At 38.4% G+C, this 18,957-nt stretch overlaps 1 pseudogene; it reads right to left on the bottom strand.

Annotated features, from left to right (window-relative positions):
• Positions 1-3,920: 3,920 nt before the first annotated feature.
• On the bottom strand, positions 3,921-6,301 carry LOC149832980 (U-box domain-containing protein 15 pseudogene; annotated as a pseudogene).
• Between the last annotated feature and the right edge of the window lie 12,656 nt (positions 6,302-18,957).

Genomic DNA, 18,957 nt, shown 5'->3' with positions numbered 1-18,957 from the left:
GCCTTTTTCGAGAAGAAAGAAGGGTCGAGAACCCTTCTTCTCTCATTACATAAAGTAAAAAATATATATATTTTTTATCTTAAATTCATATATTTTACTTAATTCCTTTTAGGACCCTTCTGAAATTTTTGTTCAAAGGGTCTATTTTCTGAAAATTTTAGAAAGAAGCTTACTTTTTTATTTTTTAAAAAAGAAGCCTCTGCTTATTGATTTTTGCAGAAACAGATTTTTGGTTTTCTAAAATTACAGAAAGATGGTTGAATCTTTTTGTTTAACTAAACAAAAATTTAATTTGAAGTTTCTATTTTTGTTTTTGTTTTTGCTTAAAAAGGCTTTTGCCTTTCTGAAAATTACAGAAAGGTGGTTTATCATTTCTGATAAACTCAGAAATTTCAGAAAGTGTTCTGTTTTATTGAATTTTTGTAGAACAAAGCATCTAATCTTTTCTGATATTATAGAAAGAGGGTTACAAATTTTCTGTTTAACTCAAAAATTTGCATAAAGAGGTTTATATGTTTTTGCTTACATAAAGCTTCTTCGTTTGTTTTCTGAAATTATAAAAAAGTGGTCATGAGTTTTTAAAAACCACCTAGTGCTATTTGTGTTAAAAGTTTTTAGAATTTAGCATTTTTGTGCATATTCTTGGACGTTTAAGTATCTTATTACAAGTTAAATTTGTTTAGAATGATCAAAACTAGTTACATTTACAAATATTATTTGAAATAAACTTTATTAATTCTAATATTTGTTTATAATTAGGAATATGACAAATCGAATAACCATGGTTGAGTTGTCAAAAATTGAAAAACTCAATGGGATGAATTTTGGAATGTGGAGAAGAAAGATAGAATATTCATTAACACATGACACTCTATATGTATCGAATAATGTTAAATCTTCACTAACTGATAAATTGAGTGAAGAAGAGAATAAAAGCTCATAATAAGTTTATCGAAGATGATCAACTTACTCGAGCGACTCTTCTAACATTTATGCAAGATGACCTCATCCGAGTATTTGAAGACTTTAACACTACAAAAAGAATGATAGAAGAAGTTAGAAAGAAGTATGATATGACTTCAGAAACCCACATTCAACTTCTTTTAGAGCAATACAATTCATGCAGGATTAAAGAGTCAGACAACATAGTCGATCATGTGAATCGAATGTTGGTAATGGCGAAGGACTTAGCCATAGCTGAAAATGATATTTTTGAGTGAATGCAAATCTCCACTATACTGAACAACCTTCCTCAAACTTGAAAGATGATGTCAATTGCCATGAGATTAAACCAGAAAATCCTTATTCTAACTGAGCTTGCTCTGCAATTAACCCTTGAGCAAGAGCACATGCCAAAAGACAGGGAGGGAAGAGTTATGAATACCCAAGAATCCTTCCTAGCAACCTCTCACAAGTTTAAGCCTAAATGCACATTCTTCAAAAAATTTAAGAATAATAAATTCAATAAGAAGCGTCTAGTGCAACCAGAGGAGCATGTTTTTCTTGCAGAAAAGCTGGGTATTTCAAGAATAATTGCTCAAATAGAACCAAGTAAGAGAATTTAGAAAAACAAGTAAATGGAGAATGAGAAATAGTATGCATTGTGTCTAAATCATTGATCGTAGATAATGATCTCCCAAGATGGTGAATTGATTCAGGTGTGACGCGACATATATCTAAATCAAAGGAAGGATTTATGGAGTTGAAGGAGCTAAAGCCTAGAAATCATAAGGTGTATATGAGAAATAACACCTATAATGATGTGGTCAGGATAGAGACCTACAGGCTCCAAGTAGAAGGGACCAGTGTCCTACTAACAAATGTACTTTATGTACCTTTTATAAGAAATAATCTTTTAGCAGTAGGAGATTTTGCTAAAACTGACATCGAAATTCACTTCCAGATTGATAAGGTCACTATTGAAAAAGATGGAAAAGTGAAGCGAAGAGGTCGCTATGATGTTAATGTTGACCATGGTCTTTTCTGTTTAAATGTAACTCCTTCTATAAATAATGTAATGAATATTTCTGGTTATATTGAGAAGAATAATTATTTCTGACCATTGACATTTTATTAAGAAGAATAATTTTGTTTAAGGTTAGGGCATGTAAATGTCAATGAAATGACAAGATTAATTCGCATGAGATTATTACCTTCTCTTAAAAATGTAGAATTTGAAAAATATGAACCATGCATATCAGGTGAAATGATCAAAAAATATTTTCCTAAGGGAAGTGGATCATGCAACTTATTAGTTTTAGTACACACTGATATATGTGGACCCTTAACAATAGAAACACATGAAAAAAAATCACATTTCAACACATTTATAGATACTACTAAAGGTATGGATACATGCACCCAATCTTTAAAAAATTTGAAGCTCTAAAAAAGTTTAAGGTATGTAAACATGAAGTTGAAGGATTACTAAGAAGAAAAATCCAAGTTATTAGATTTGGTAGAGAAGGTAAGTATAACTCTGATGAGTTTAAGACATTTTATAATGATAATAATATAACTCCTTATACAATTACGCCTTATATACCACAATAAAATGATGTAGTAGAACGAATGAATAGAACCTTAATGGATATGACAAGGTTCATGTTGGCACATGCAAATCCTCCTAAGAAATTTTGGAGAGAAGCAATTTGGCACTGCCATGTATATCCTAATTAAGGTTCCTTCTAAAATTGTAGAGCTTACACTTCATGAATTATGGACTGGTAGAAAGCCAGATTTGAGTCATTTGCAAAAGTAAAAACAAGCAATCCATTATGACAACAATGAAGATGGACTTCTAAACATGTTGTCACAATGAAAGAAATCTCCAAACATTGATGAGTAAGAATTAATGAGTTGTGACCAGGTTGACTTTGATTATTAAATGCTGACAAAGATTGGATCAACTTAAACCCATGAACTTAATGATTCTAAAAGGCAATATGATGTTTAAAGCTTTCAAATTGAATGGCATACAAAGAACCTAACGTGTAAGGTCTTAAGCAGTTCAGAACAATTACAGTTTGTCAGATTTAGCTTTGTATGAGCACTGATCCTACGTACCCTAGTCTAAAACCTAATAGATCTGAACCTCTTCTAGAATCCTAGATATGCTATTTTAAGATATAAATCGTAGTTCCTATTTTTTACACTAATTCATAAATTTGGGCTAGATGTGATTATTGTGCTATGCAATCTGATTCAAATCTGCATCTACTTTTGGCCTGATACAAAGTCAAATCCATATGAAAGTTTAAGAATGTTGCTGGCATTACAACCAGATTCAACAAAATTCTGATCACTTCATGCCCCTATTTTTGTAAAAAAATTATATATACTTCAGTGTCCTGGATGAAATAAGTGTCTAGTTTAATGAAAATGAGGCTCAACCAATCATCAAATTTTCTAGGAGAAAAAATTGCATACTAGTATATTCAATACTCAACACTAAAGCAAATTAAAAAAGTTAATATATATATATAACATTTATGAAATGTCAGAAAAGTTAAAAAGGGATGTACAACTTGAAAAGAACAAACAAAATTACCTCAACAAATTGCAACCACAAATAAATAATACACTTACGTGATAGTATTAACCATTAAATTAACCTGCCATTGGGCAGAGTTGTGTATATCTGACATTATTATGATTGCTACACCTTAATTCCTTATTTAGCAAACTCTGATCATAGATACTGCTCAAGAGTATTGTAGGACTTGCACCATATAAACCTTTACATGAATCAAAAGAATAAAAAAGCAAAAACGGATACAATCAGAACAAAAACTATGATAAATTTCATCCTTATGTGCATGAAACAGATGATAGAACAGCAGAAGTGGCCAGAATTTTATGCAGAAACACCTCTTGAGCATCTCTAATTGAACGAATCCTAAAATATCCACAAGTTTACTTCATGAAATCTGTTCACATTTACTCATAAGCTGCAAAAGTGAGTGGGCTTTCCTTTGTGCTCTATTATTAGTTTCACTCTTTGTTAGCTCGATTAAATAGTCATATACCTCAAACTGAAGTGCAACCAATATGAGAGATGAATTGTTTGTTCCTAACTCAAGCAAGACCGCAGTTGCACACTCTTTGTTCTTGGGTGTACCTTCTTTAATAAGTTCTACAAGTGTCTGAATAAATGAAACTTCGCCAATAGCATTGCTTCCTTCGGGAATAGATGACAAAAGAAACAGAATGGAGAGAGCCTCATCAACCATTCCCAATTGTTTCTCAATGACTAATTGAAGTAGGGGTTTTATAATACCAGCTTTAATGGCTCTCCCTCTATTTGCTTGGTTAAGGGATAAATTGAAAAGGGCAGTAGCAGCATCCTTTTTACCCCTGATTGTTCCATTTTGAAGTAGATCTACAAGTGGAGGAATTCCATCTAAACAACCAATAGCGACCTTGTTGTCATCAACCATAGAAAGACTAAATAATGCAACTGCTGAGTTTTCTCTAGCTCCCACACTTTCATTCTGTAATACTTCAATTATGGTTGGGATAACTTCCTCTTTCGCAATTATTCTCTTGTTTGTTTCATCAATTGACAAGTTTAACAATGCAGTGACTGCATGTTCTTGGATTTTGGAGTCTGAGTATGAGAGCAAGCTTATCAAACGTGGGATCCCGCCAGCCTTAGCAATCAATATTCTGTTATCCGGATTCTCTTTCGAAAGTTTACTTATCTCAATGACCGCTGCTCTTTGCACTTAAGTTGATCAGAGGAGAGGTTCTGGACTATAGTAGATATTTCTTGTGTTTGTTCGGAGGAGCTCTGTGAGTTGATATTTGCTTCTTTTTTGGGAAGCTCCACATTATACATCTCACACCAATGTGTAATCAAGTTGTGGAGCGCATAGTTTGGCGCTAAAGATATGTGTGACAAAGGTTGTCGAGTTTTCGGGCACGTCCTGCGCCCTGAATCCAACCATTTATGTATGCTTGTCCTTTCATATGTCTGCTCACTTACAACGATCACAGGATCTGTCATGATTTCCAGAGTAATTGGGCAGAGGAAGTCATTTAGAATGGCTAATGATGGACATTTTTCTAAGCATTTGGGCACTGAAGCAACTTCAACCCCATTGTTGCTTCCGCTTGCGTCTTTAACACTGGCAATTTGCTTAAACTTGTTTAGGACATCTATGATCTGTTCGATCGTTTTTGGAGACTGGCCCCAACCTCCTTTCACAAATTACATTACTGCAACTGTTTCTTCCTTCAAGTCTAGAATCGTATGCAGCTCCACCCTGTTTGCCAGCCTTTCTAGTATAGCGCTATCCGCATTGCGATCGTCCTTCTTCAAGAACACAAACATTATGTCTATGGCCAGTTCCATGTCCTGAGTTTCTGTTCTTCTTTTAGACCTCTGAAGTTGTGAGCACATTAGTTCAACCTACATAACAATTTATCATCAAGGATATCCAGTCATTTCACAGAAGTAAAAAAAAATATTGGTAGCATCAATTTTATCTTTGATAGCCATCAAGAAATCAAAAGTACAAAGAATTTTGTTAGTAGCATAAAGTCTCATTTTTGGGTAGAGTTCAAGAAAATTTATCCAGCAGGAAAGATACAACAGGCCACTCAAGCTAAAACGAGGTAAAGAAGAGGAAAAGCATAGATGATCTATCAAGCATATGATCATTGTTGTCTTTCAACAAAAAATCACATTAAAAATCAATGAACCACCATCATCTTGTTGCAATAAATACACCAAATAAAAAATGAAGCAATCCATATAAAAACATACTTGTTCCTTCACTTTATCAGAGATTCCCAACTCATCATAAGGCATTCCAGGGCTCTGTTCAATTTCTCATACACCGCGCGTAACCTCGCCGCGATCCCCTCACTGTCCAAGGCCTAAAAGCCAAAACGAAACAAAAGCACAAACAAATAAACAAAAAACTCGCAGAGAGGGGGAAGAAAAAGTAAAATGGGGAAGGAAGAAACAACAAACCAAATAGATCTTGCTTCCACTGTTACAAGTCTTCAACAGTTTCTTCGCGGAAACGAACACCTTCTTCAAGTCACTGAGGCATGCAATCGATTTCTTCGATAGCAGGGCTTCGTTCTCACGAGCTTCCTCTAAGAGAGGGACCAACAACTTCATCCTTCTAACAAGGTTGAAGCACTCCTTCCTCTGCGTTTTCCTGAAGTCCCCAAAAGCATCAATGGCTTCCTCAATCTCAAACAAGCTTTGAAGCACATCTTTCTCATTGGACTCTGATCTCTGTGGCTCCTGCTGCTCTACGACTACATCCAATGCCTTCTCGTCCATTTTCCTTCCTGCCCAGATTGAGAAAAGCACCCAACCCACCAAAAAACCTTTGATTTTATCTCTCTTTTGAGGTCTAAAGGGTGAGGGACATGATGGGGAGATGTTGGTGATTCCCGAAGGGGATTGAGGGAGGATGGGGGAATAAGACTCCACCGACGTGGGGGAGCCTGTAAAGATCTCTCTACGTCAGAGAGGCCTTCTTGCTGCCATTGTGGATGGAGCACGCTTCTCGCCTCTTTGGTAGTTCAAATGATAGATGGGTTCTCTTCGGAAAACGGTTAAGACCAACCAACATATCTCTTGCTCTTTGATTAATTCCAATACTCTCTCTCTCTCTCTCTCTCTCTCTAGGTCTGCGTTAGAGGATCAGGTTTACGGTGACTTACCTGAGCATAGATATTTCTTTTTTATGTCATGTCGGTTGCCATGTCATTTTCTCGTTGGTTGACAATATAAAGTATATCATCATGGAACCACTTCAGATCATCTTGGAAACTCCTACAACTTGCATCTTTTCTCTCACTTCTTGTTTTGGAACAAGAGTTTTTCCGTATCAGGCAGATATAACTCCTGCATTAGTTTGTGCTGGGAGGTGGGTCAGGACCGCGACTTTTTCGAGGCTCCTCAAGCGGTGCAAATAGACATTGTGCACGAAGTCAATGAAGAGAAATCTTTAGGAAAAAGGGGGATGATGACTAACTGATTTCTCAAGTGATGAGCTTTAATGTCACAACGGCAACACAACTACTGGGTATCAAGTTATCTGAATCGCAACTACATGAAATCTCGAAGGATCTTACAGTCTGTGCTACAACTGTGGTTTCATCAGTTAACTAGCCTTCTCAAGATGATGTATCTTCAACGTCCTCTCATTTGGGGTATACACGAAATGAAAGGGATGTCAGCACCGCTATATCTCGCATGCAAAGGAGAGATGTTGTCTCGTCACGTCGTTCACCCGAACACACAGATCTCAGATTTTTTCATATTATGTCCAATGAAAATGGCTTGCTGGAATATTCGAGGCCTAAACTGCCCGACAAAATGCTTATTCTTGTCTAATTGGATTAGACAGAAAAATTTGGATGTGATTGCTATTTGTGAAACAAAGATGCAAGAGGTTTTTATTGCTTCGGTTTCAGAGTTGTGGAGGGGTGCAAGCTTCTGTTTTAAAGCGGTGGTTAATCATGTTGGGGGTATTTTAATGTTGTGGAAGTCTTCATTAGGGGCAGCTCAGGTCGACCTCGGTCAGTTTTTTATTTTCATCGCTTTCACTGTCCAAGCTCTAAACCGTATGGTCGTGCTTACTGTGGTGTATGGCCCAAATTGCGCTTCTAGAAGATTATTGCTATGAGAGGATCTGAATCGAGTGCTCACTTTGGCTGGTGATTGCCATATTCTATTGGGAGATTTTAACTGTTTATTGTTCATTAAAGATTCAAAAAATTTAGTGATGCCTAATTCGTCGATCAGAGGATTCCAAGATTTCGTTGTCGCAAATCAACTATACCCCATGCCATTGTCTAGAGAAAGGTTTACTTGGTCTAACCGATGGACACGACCATGTTGTAGGGTGCTAGATAGAGTCTTAATTTCAACTGGATTCCTCGAAATCATCCCAGATATAAAGGGGTGGATTATTCTCTCAACCGTGTCTGACCATGGTCAGGTGATCGTGCAATGGGGAGGAGGCTTTAGATCAACTCATCGATTTTCTTTCGAGCAATGGTGCTTAACTGAACCAGACTTTCATTCAATGGTTGAGAGGTCATGGACTTCGAGGGTTCATGAAGACAGGACTGCTATCCGATATCAAAAGAAGCTTTTGCGCCTAGCTAAGGATATTAAACTTTGGTTGCAAAGGCGATCTGTAAGTAATTTCATGAGATGACTGAATGAGAGGCAGAGATCTCATCATTGTTCACCCTATTATCTTCCACCGAAGGATTGTCAGACGAGTAGTTGAAGCGGTTGCAAAGCAGACTTGCTGATAGGACGACGTTATTGAAACGTTGGAGGATAAAAGAGGAGTTGAAATGGAAGCAACGTGCTCGGGTGAAATGGTTGGAGGCAGGGGATGAAAATACTCATTTTTTTCCATTCATTTGCTTCTGATAGGTTTAGACAAAGTATCCTTCAATCGATCACAATTGACAGGGTGTTATGGGAAGGGAAAAATCTTGTGTCAACGATCTCTAACTATTTCGAGAAGCTTTATTTTGTTCTGCCAAATACGAGAGGTAATATTGGGCATAAGGTATTTCCTTCTCTTCAACCAGATCAGGTCTTAACCTTGCCACGTAGGTTTTCAGAAGTAGAAATCATGAACGCAATTAAAGATTTGTTAGGTTGGAAGGCACCAAGAGTAGATGGTTTTCCTGTAGAATTTTTTAAAGTTTTCTGGCGAGTAGTGAAGAGTGATTTGTGTACAGTGTTTGATGAGTTTCATCGTAACTCTAGACTGCCTAGGCAATGTCATGTCAGATTAATCTCTCTTATTCCAAAAGAAAGCATCGCCACAGATATTTTGCGCTTCCGTCCCATTTTCATAATGGGAGCCTTGTATCGTATATTCGCAAAGGTCTTAGCATCAAGACTAAAATTGGTGGCATCTAATCTTTTTTATGATTTTCAGTTTGCTTTTATTTCAAATAGGAGAGTTCAACAAGCATATATATCGGCTTCAGAGGTCATTCATTCCATGCACGTGAGTCGTACTCCTTACTTCGTGTTGAAGCTTGATTTTAATAAAGCATATGATTCTGTGTAATGGCCTTTTCTTTTGCAAGTGGTGAATCACATGGGATTCGACAGCCATTTTTTCATATGGGTGTCAGAGCTCCTTACCAATGCACAAGCCATGGTGTCCATTAACGGGATAAAGGGTGAGCAGTTTTCATTGCTGCGTGGCCTACGACAGGGATGTCTGTTATCTCTGCTTTTGTTTAATACAGTGGCAGAAGGACTTGCGGTGGTTCTTAGACGCACGCGTATAAGGGGCTTCGTACAGTCGGTGGATATCCAAGGTTTTTCTGGGCATATTATACAATATGCAGACGATATGCTAGTATTTGGAAGGGCTTCAATGCAACAGATGCTCCGCGTAAGGCTTATTCTCATGTTTTTCGCAGCTTTGTCCAGGCTGAGGCTCAATGAAAATAAGTGTTCGGTCACACTTCTAAATGGCGATCCAACCAGTCAAAATGCGGCAAAAAAAATTTTCAACTGCGCTTTAGGGTCGTTGCCGATTAAGTACTTGTGGCTACCCTTACAAGTCAAGGCAACCTCTAAAACATCATGGGCACCGGTTGTTGACAAGGTCAGTCTTAAGCTCCAATCTTGGCGTGCCAGATATTTGTCTCTTGCAGGCATAATTACTTTGATCAGGCATGTTTTGTCAGCGATTCCAAAATTCTTCATGTCAGTTTGTGTCATGTCAGTCAACGTTGAGCAACAACTTAAGCGCGTCTTGTCAATTTTTTTGTGGCGAGGTGTAAATGGATCTTATAAGAGGCACTTGGTGAGATGAGACTCTATCGTTATGCCAAAGACTATGGTGGGCTTAGGAATTTTCGCTTTGCGTAAAAGGAGTGTTGCATTGGCTGTGAAACAGTGTTGGTTGACTCATAATTCACAGGATGCATGTGCAAACTTCCTCCGACTGAAATATGGTCTAATCGATTCACTTGCTGTTCGTTGGGAGGCTCGTGGACCATACACATCGCATTTGAGGAAAATGTGGTTTAAGGCATTGCGTTTGTTTCTTGATAGAGATTTGGACGTGGGGGTGGACAGATCTTGGCTTCAATGGGCAGTCTCAATTGCGGGAGTTTTCCAAGTCCACAAGGTCTACCGTTCTCTTTTACCTATAGGTCTGGGCTGGATCCCCAAACATGCTTTATGGGCGAAGGGACCACCTCCGAGGACCAAGGTATTGGCTTGGTTGATTTTTCATGACCGGATACAAACCCATAACAATATCAAGAGGATGGGGTTTCAGTTTCCCAGTTGGTGTGTACTTTGTCGGCAGGCTGAAGAAACCACACATCTTTTTTGGTCGTGTGAAGTGTTTTAGAAATTGTTTTCTAAAACTTGGAGGGCTCCATCAGTTGTTGTGCGGGAGGGCTGTTTTGCGTTAGATCTTATCCTCGACTCTGCTATAATTAGACGCGAAAAGAAGTGGAGGACTATTTGGAGACTCTGGTTATTTACAGTGTGGTGGTTCATATGGATGGCCAGAAACGATGCTACTTTTCGAGATGTCCCGTTCAACTTTAACTGTTTGACTCATAGGGTCTTGGATGATGTGTATGCTATCTTATGCATATATATCAAAGACCTCCCTCTGCCTACAACCGATCCTCATCTAGATGTCTGCGGTCCTTGATGAGTTTTCTGTTTTGTGTTCAGGTTTTTTCTGTTTTTGTGTAAATGGTGTTTTCATGTAGTGTTGTTGTATTTGTGCTTGTGGGACTCAACGCTTTGTTGAGTTTCACTTTTAAGTAAGGTTGATGGCTTTTCAGCTCTCTCTCTCTCTCTCTCTATCTATCTATATATATATATAATCATTAAATATGTACTAATATATGAACCACCATTTTCATGGACATTTTGTTCTTTTCTCTTGAATTTAACCCTACCCATGTCTCATTTTCATGCATAAATGAGATTTTTTTAAAGCTTTAAAATCAATGGCTCATAATCTTCATAAATATCCAAGCATTCAAAAATTATATTTTTCATAAAAAATACACGATCCAATGATTGATTCGTAGCAAATTCACCATGCCAAGCCCATCCACATGGTTGGATTTGCAAAAAAAAAAAAAATTGAAAATAAGGATATTTCTAGTTCTCATATTTCAGTTCTTAAAATATATATATAGTTTTATTTTAGAAATCATAAAAATTTGTTTTTCTTAATTAACTACAACATTGGCTAACTAGGGCGGAAAAAGGAAAGGAGCCACTCGTGGCTTGGCTTGTATTCAGGCTTTTAAAGAGCTCATTTGAACTTGGAAAATATGCTCTGCAAGCCGATCATGAACGGTTGTTCAGCTCGGCTTGACTTGTATAAGCTGCTTAACTACTAATAATCAAGCTATATGTACAATCTAATTAAAAAATCATAGTTGCAGGCTGTTTTGACTCAATCTAATAACACAGATGTGTTCAGCGTGATGGGTTTGTTAGGAAACAACTATTAAACCGTGTTTATGGCTGTTGATTTTTAAATCATCAACACCAAAATCTGGCGATTTGGCAATCTAAATACCTATGTCAACTAAATGGACCATTTAGATATTGATCCAACTCTGTGATACATAACACAGCTTTGAATACACACATAAATAAATAAATATACTTACATTTATATAATTTTACATTAAACTTAAAATATAAGACTGAACCAACAAGGACACAAAATGTGGGTATTTCGGGGCAAGACATTAAAAAATTAATAATGCAAGTATGACCACAATTAGGGCCGATAAACCCGCTTAACGAGCCACAAGCTTGGCTCATTCTTGTGGTGAGCCAAGCCAAGTTTGAGCTCATAATGAGCCCGGGTTAAATTAACCTAGTTCAAGCTGGCTTGTCTATAGAAAAAATTGCATTGGTTTAGAGATGAAAGAAATAGGATTACAAAAAAATTACACATAAAATATATTTAAATATATATTTTTAATACCTAATGTGCATACAAGTCGAGCTGAGCCAAATACCTCTTGTTCATATTCATCTTGTCGAGCCTAGTTTACAAATTCGAACGAGCTCTGTACGAGTTGAACATAAGCCGAGCCGCGAGTGGTTCGGCTTGTTTGCCAGACATAACCACAATTTGTTTGTGTATGTGTATTACAGAGTCGACGGCAGATCAGGTGCCATGCCATTGCACACTTTAGTGTGAAGCCGCACCTGATCTGCCCTCCAACTTCTGTTAGCCCCACAACTGACAGGCTGTACCCGAGAGATGGAGGCCGGTTACACTCAAAGTATGCAATGTGATTTGCACCTGATCCAGACTCTACAAATTACAACCTGTTATTGAATTGATTGCTAATGGTTCAGAGTATTATACATTTTATGTACGGTTTTATAAATTATTGCCATCAAGTAAAAAAAAGAAGAAAAAAAAAAGAAATTTTATAGATTGGTGTATTCTTGCATGCCAGGAAACATGAAATCACATGGTAACAAGTGAAGGTCACATTAGGCTAATTGGAATAAGTAAACTAACAAAATATATAAACCGGTATGCACCAGATTTTTATATGTTTTTTTTTTGTTTTTTGTTTTAATTTTCACCGTATGAATGTGATCTAGATGCTTGGTTTTATAGAAACACTTTTAGATAATCCGATTATATAAGAAGGGATCTTTTAAGACTTGAAAATCAACGGCTCCTAATTTTCATAAATACTCAAGCATACAAAATCCCATTTCTTGATCTGATTAAGATGATATGCAATAGTTGATTCCAAGCAAATGGACCAAGCCAAATGCATTGGCAGGGTTATATATATATATATATATATGTGTGAGTAGACTATATACAATTAACTTGTGATCTTATAGGTGCAAATTGTTGACTTAATGCATCACTGTACATGTGTTCAGCATCACAGATTTGTTGGAGACAGACACTTTGGATTGCATTTTTCAACGAAAAAAATAGATTTTGTATATTAACAAATTTTGATGCATTTATAATGATCAAATTTTGCATCACAAGAAGAAACTGCAAGAATTCCGGCAATCTAAACGCTGATCTCCATTAAACAAAGCGTCTAAATGGCATTTGCAAAGTTAGATTTACCAAAAAATAAAAGCAAAATGACTTGCTAGGTCGATTATACACAAGATCATCAGTCGTAGAATGGATATATAGAGAGAGACAGAGTATTTGGGTCGGTCTTAAACCCATTTGGTGCTAAACCTTATGCTAAATAGGTTTTTCGGGCTTTTTTCATTTTATGTTTAAATTCTGACCGTACAGATGTGATATATGTACTTGATTTTATAGGGATCAGCTCTTGAAAAGTTTGATTCAACACATGGGTGGGTTTTTATAAATTTCGAAAAATCAATGGTCCAAAATCTTTGTAAATTTTTGAAGCGCCAAACATCATTATTTTCATCGAAAACACAGGACCCAGGAGTGGAGGGCCCGAACCGCATAGAAAGCACCAAAGCACCGGAGAAGCTGAGAAACCCATTTAGCATGCTGTTTAGCACCAAATGAGTTTAGCACGGACCCTTTACTCTATATAGACATTTTCTTGAAAACTAAATTTTTTTATTTCTTGAGAACAAGGTTTGTGACTACGACACAAAATAAATCATGTTTGGAGTTAACACAAAAGCTCTAGGAGATTATGGAAAGAAAGCTTGCCAACTTCAAAGGTAGCAGTCAACTTGTTAAAATTTAATTTTCAAGCCAAAAACCTGGTCAACATGCCATTTTTCATATTATTTAAGCCTTTGAAGAGTTGCTGTGGATGGAAGGGCATGCATATATATATATATATATATATATATTCTTATTAAAACATGTTCAAGGAGGACTGGAGATCAAGTGCCATTACATTGCACACTTTAGTGTACCGCTGCACCTGATCTGCCCTCCATCTTCTGTTGGATCCCACAGCTGAAAGGCTGTATCCTGGAGATGGAGGGCAGTCAGGTGCAGCAGCATACTCAAAGCGTGCGATGTGATTGCACCTGATCTGCCCTCGCAACAGAGCATGTGTTTTGAGCATAGAAATGGAAGGACTGATTAGCATATGCTTATGTTGGCCATGGCTGGGCTTTAACTTGCTGAATGGGCCATATCATAGCCTTATTATTTAGGTAAGATAGTGTGGTGCATTCTCTTAAGGTATTACTCAGAGTGATCATGCCAATAAAATCCATCTCTGGCACAATCTACGTTCAATGTGTTGTGCTTGGTGCTGGATCTGGATCCGATTGGATCTAACTCACTAGATCAGACTCATTGAAGGAAATGTGCCAGTTACTAAACTGATCAGATATTCTATGTTCCTCAACATGGATGACTGTTGCATGCAAAGATTGAAGATACTTGAATTACAGTCTGATCCAACAGTCAAGCTCCATTATGTCATTGTTGCTATTTGTAAAAGAGGAAAAACTGTCAGGGTTTGCATTTTGAACTCATCTCTTGGTTAGATATCTGTTATGCAAACCACAAAGCAAACCACAAGATAAAGAGAAAGGAGAAATGAGGGAAGTTACCAGATTTAAGAGCTTCATCCTGTTTGGAATCTCGGCGCTGGGATGGGAGTTTATGCATTTGGTGTTCCCGAGGCCAAAACTTGGTCAAACGCCCATGGTGGTTCCGTTTGGAATCTCGGCGCTAGGATGAAAGTTTGTTATGCATTTGGGGTTGGAAGTGATGCCCTTTCTCCTTTGTATTTAAACTAAAGGATGGATTTGGCAGCTACCACCTGCTAGAGGTGGTAGCCGGCAAAGCAGCAAACACTTGCTCAAATGCATAAACTCCATAAACGCCCATCTCAGCTACTGATCCCAAACAGGCCCTAAATAAGAATGAACTCCACTAGCAAGATGTAAAGAAATACAAGGACGAGATACAAAGCATTTAAAACCTTAATTCCCAATAGACCTAAAAGCTCTCCATCCTCAACTCCTAAAGGAAGTAGCTATATATATATATATATATATATATATATATATATATATATATATATATATATATATATATATATATATATATATATATATATGAAAAAAAGAAGAAAATTTTAGCTGGTTCGAGGGAAAAAAATTACAAAAACTGACATCAAAATGACAGGAATTCAATGAAGTCGAGATGGACATGGTTGAGTATGAGATGCTAAGGTATCAATTCCGTCTATGTTGGCTGATGCTGCTGCAGTTTATAAAGCTCTGTGTCTTCTCAAAAGATCAACTGTTGGACCATAGTTACTGAAACACTTGCAACGACTCATGCTTCTTAAGAAGCACAAACTAAAAGTGAATGGAAATCACGATTCCTTTGGATAAGAGTCTTGTCCTAAACATAAAAATCGTGATCCCGTGACTAAAAAAAAACCTCAGTTCCATTAAAAATCTTGATTCCTATGACAGGAGAATCTTAGTTTTCTTATGTGAGAATCCCGATTCTCGTAACTGGACTCGACCTTTTCAAGAATCATGATTTCTATGTTCAAAATTCTGATTCCTTCAACAATCTTCTTTTTGAATTATCAAGGAAAAAACCCTTCATCACCAACTGCACATTGGCTGGCCTCGGGTTGGTAAAACCTTTGAGGTCACCACTTACCCACCCGGGGGTACACCCAGCTTCGACCTTGCGGCAAGGGACACCACATGGGGTTTCGAACTTGTGACGTCCCCTCAACTTTGTGACATTAGCAAGCAGGGGCGTAGCTAGGATTCATGTGAGGGGGGGGGGGGGGGGCAAACAGGTGTGTAGCCAAAAAAATTATTTGTGTGATAGTTGGGGGTTCGGGGGCAGCGCCCCCGGAAAAATTTTTTTTGAGATAAAATAAAAAATGGCTACAATTATTAATAAAAATTAATTTCATATGGACAAATCAAACTATTTGCTGCAGTCAGGGCTGGGTTAGGACTGGGCTACAAAAATGGATAAAAATCTATTTCATATGGAATCAGGGCTGGGCTAGGACTGGGCTTTAAAAAAAATTAACTGTTTCGGGAGGCAGGACTGGGCTACAGCCCAGTCCTGCCCCCCCCCCTAGCTACACCTTTGTTCACAAGTCGCCCTTACCAGATAGGGGAGCCCTTGTGGGAGTTTTCTTCAAGAATATTGATTCCTATGTTCACACGTTGTCACATAATTTTTTATGCGATTTTCTGTACTACTTTCTACTTTTTGGATGTGTAACTCAGATCAGTGGCGTAGCTAGGATTCATGTGATGGGGGGGGGGGCAAACAGGGGTGTAGCAAAAAAAAAAAATTGTGTGATAGTCGAGGGTTCGGGGGCAGCGCCCCCGAAAAAAAATTGAGATAAAATAAAAAATGGCTATAATTATTAATAAAAATCTATTTCATATGGATGAATCAAACTATTTGCTGCAGTCAGGGCTGGGCTAGGACTGGGCTGGGCTACAAAAATGGATAAAAATCTATTTCATATGGAATCAGGGCAGGGCTAGGACTGGGCTTTAAAAAAAAATATTAACTGTTTCGGGAGGCAGGACTGGGCTACAGCCCAGTCCTGCACCCCCCCCCCCCCCCCGTAGCTACGCCTTTGTCGAAGATACTGCACCCGGAAGGAATACCTGGTCGCTCTGGCTCAGCCTGCCATACCTACTGTCATCGTGCCGGCAGCAGCGTAAAACTTCAAGGCTAGGACCATTCCCTGTTTTCCAAATCCTTTAAAATTTTGAAATAACCATGCTGTTTCTCAATCCCGATTCCCATGCTGTTTCTCAAGTCTGATTCATGCTCCTGCAAATGTGTTGAACAAGGACTTTCGAATGCACACTTGCTACTATGAAGAAGATATGTTATGAATTTCTAAATCTCTGTGTTACCATATTCACCACAGTCAATGATCGATGTTTGTTGTAACTGATTCCAGCTACTCTCAAGTTTCTCTTCTTCATATCAGGAGAATGTGACTGAATGATAGTAGATCTCCACTAGAAGGTTTAGTTTGGGGAAGCTCACAGGTGTCAACCTGAAATAGAACACTCATCAATTTGGTTTTGCCCCAAGAATAGGGATGACAATGGACGGGGGCAGCTCCACCCTCGCCCCGTCTCAAAATCCGAACCTCCATCCCCACCTCTATTTCTGCACGGGTTTGGATTTTAACCTCCATCTCCTGTCCACCATCCCCGGTCCAAACGGGGCAAGGCGGGGCGGGGTCCGTTTCCCCTCGGTCCATTGCCATTCTTAGAAGGATTGAGGACGGGGCGGGTGGGGAAAGGCAGGGATTGGGATGGAGATGGGGCGGGGCAAGGGAAAGCGTAAGTCCATTATCGCATGGGTTTTGATTTTAACCTTCATCCCCGGTCCAAACGGGGGGCGAGGCGGGGTGGAGCCCCGTTTCCCCCCGGTCCACTGCCATCCCTATGCAAGGACTATGCCCACACGTAGGGATGTGAACAGTTGGCATTCAGGTCGGCAACCAATACCAAATCCAACTAATCAAATGTTGCCTAAATGGATTCAGTTTCGAATTCATACTCGGATGGTAAAAAAACCCTGGACCGCATTTTTACATGTAAATGGATTCAGATATCCACTAAATCAGAATGTTCATCGGTAGCAAAAAATCAAAACCATATCTGCATCCGATTATAATTGGATATGATTTCAGTTTGCTAAATTTGACTAAATGAAGTCAAATTCGGTCCCATATCAGATAAAATCCAATCTGTTGACATCCGTATCCACATGCTTCCTCCTAGACCTATTCTGATCAACATCATTATGAGGCTTCATCATCCATGGGCAAGAAAATTACTTCAAGTGATGTAGGGTGGAGCTCATATTTTGTGCAACAGAAGTTGCAGCAGCTACAACATTTGGAATTCATCTCCTTGTTTCTCCTTCGGTTTACATTGTGACTGTCAAAGTTAAATCTTGTCTCTGACAAAGTCCAAATCGTCTCAAGGCTAAGGACGGGGTCAAGGGGTGGTTTGGATCCTGGTGGAACTAGACCTGGCACTGATTTTCAGGTATGGTATCGGGTCTGGACCTGAGTCTAATCTAAGAGAAACCTTACCCATACCCAAAAGAAATACATGAACCAAATCCGGGCCATACCTGGTAAAATACTATTTTTTATCATTTTTACATTGAAAAATTGCAGGTCTTAATCGGAGCTCGGGTTGAGCCCAGGTCTGGTATAAAATTTCACAAACTATACTCGGATCCAAGTATTAATCAGACCTTCAGGTCTGGACCCGTGTCTTAATCAGGTCTTATTATTTATCACCACACCCGAACCCTATAGGGTATGGTACGGGTCGGGTCTGAGTAAACCCGACCTGTTGACACCCCTAGTGGTGGGTGCAGGACATGCGTTGGAAAAATGGATTCGGTTTTGCCGATCTTTCTGGGATCAATAACAGTTGAGATTGGAGATGGGTGCTCAACCAGTTTCTGGTGGGACGTGTGGGAAAGTCTAAAATCTTTTCTTCAATGGGATGTTGAACCTTCTGAGTAGGATTATCCAATTGATCTGGATATTTAGGAAAACTGGGTCCACATATCCAGGAGACAACAAACCACTGATATCCACTGGATCTGGATCCATGCCCAGATTAACTATTGAAGTCCACCCCAATCCATTTACATCTCTAGCAGGGATAGACTATATAACTAAGCCTCTGCAATGGACGTAATATGATGACAGTCAGTGGATTTTTAACATTTGATCCCTCTTTCGATTACACGATGTTAAGCATCATTATTTAAACATTTAAACAGATAATTGCGGCCTTTTGGATCAGAACTGATTGGCTAAATGTCTTTATGTTAGTAGGTCCAGACCCAAATATTGTAGGGTCAGTACCAAGGTTGGGTAAGACCTGACCCATTGACAGGCCTTGTTTTCATCAGTCCACAAAAAATGAACATGGAAAGATAAAATGCTAAGTTCCACAAATAA

This window comes from Nuphar pumila, chromosome 7 (assembly GCF_984573655.1).
Source record: "Nuphar pumila chromosome 7, dmNupPumi1.hap1.1, whole genome shotgun sequence".
NCBI lineage: Eukaryota > Viridiplantae > Streptophyta > Magnoliopsida > Nymphaeales > Nymphaeaceae > Nuphar > Nuphar pumila.
This window is presented reverse-complemented; position numbering and strand designations above follow the sequence as displayed.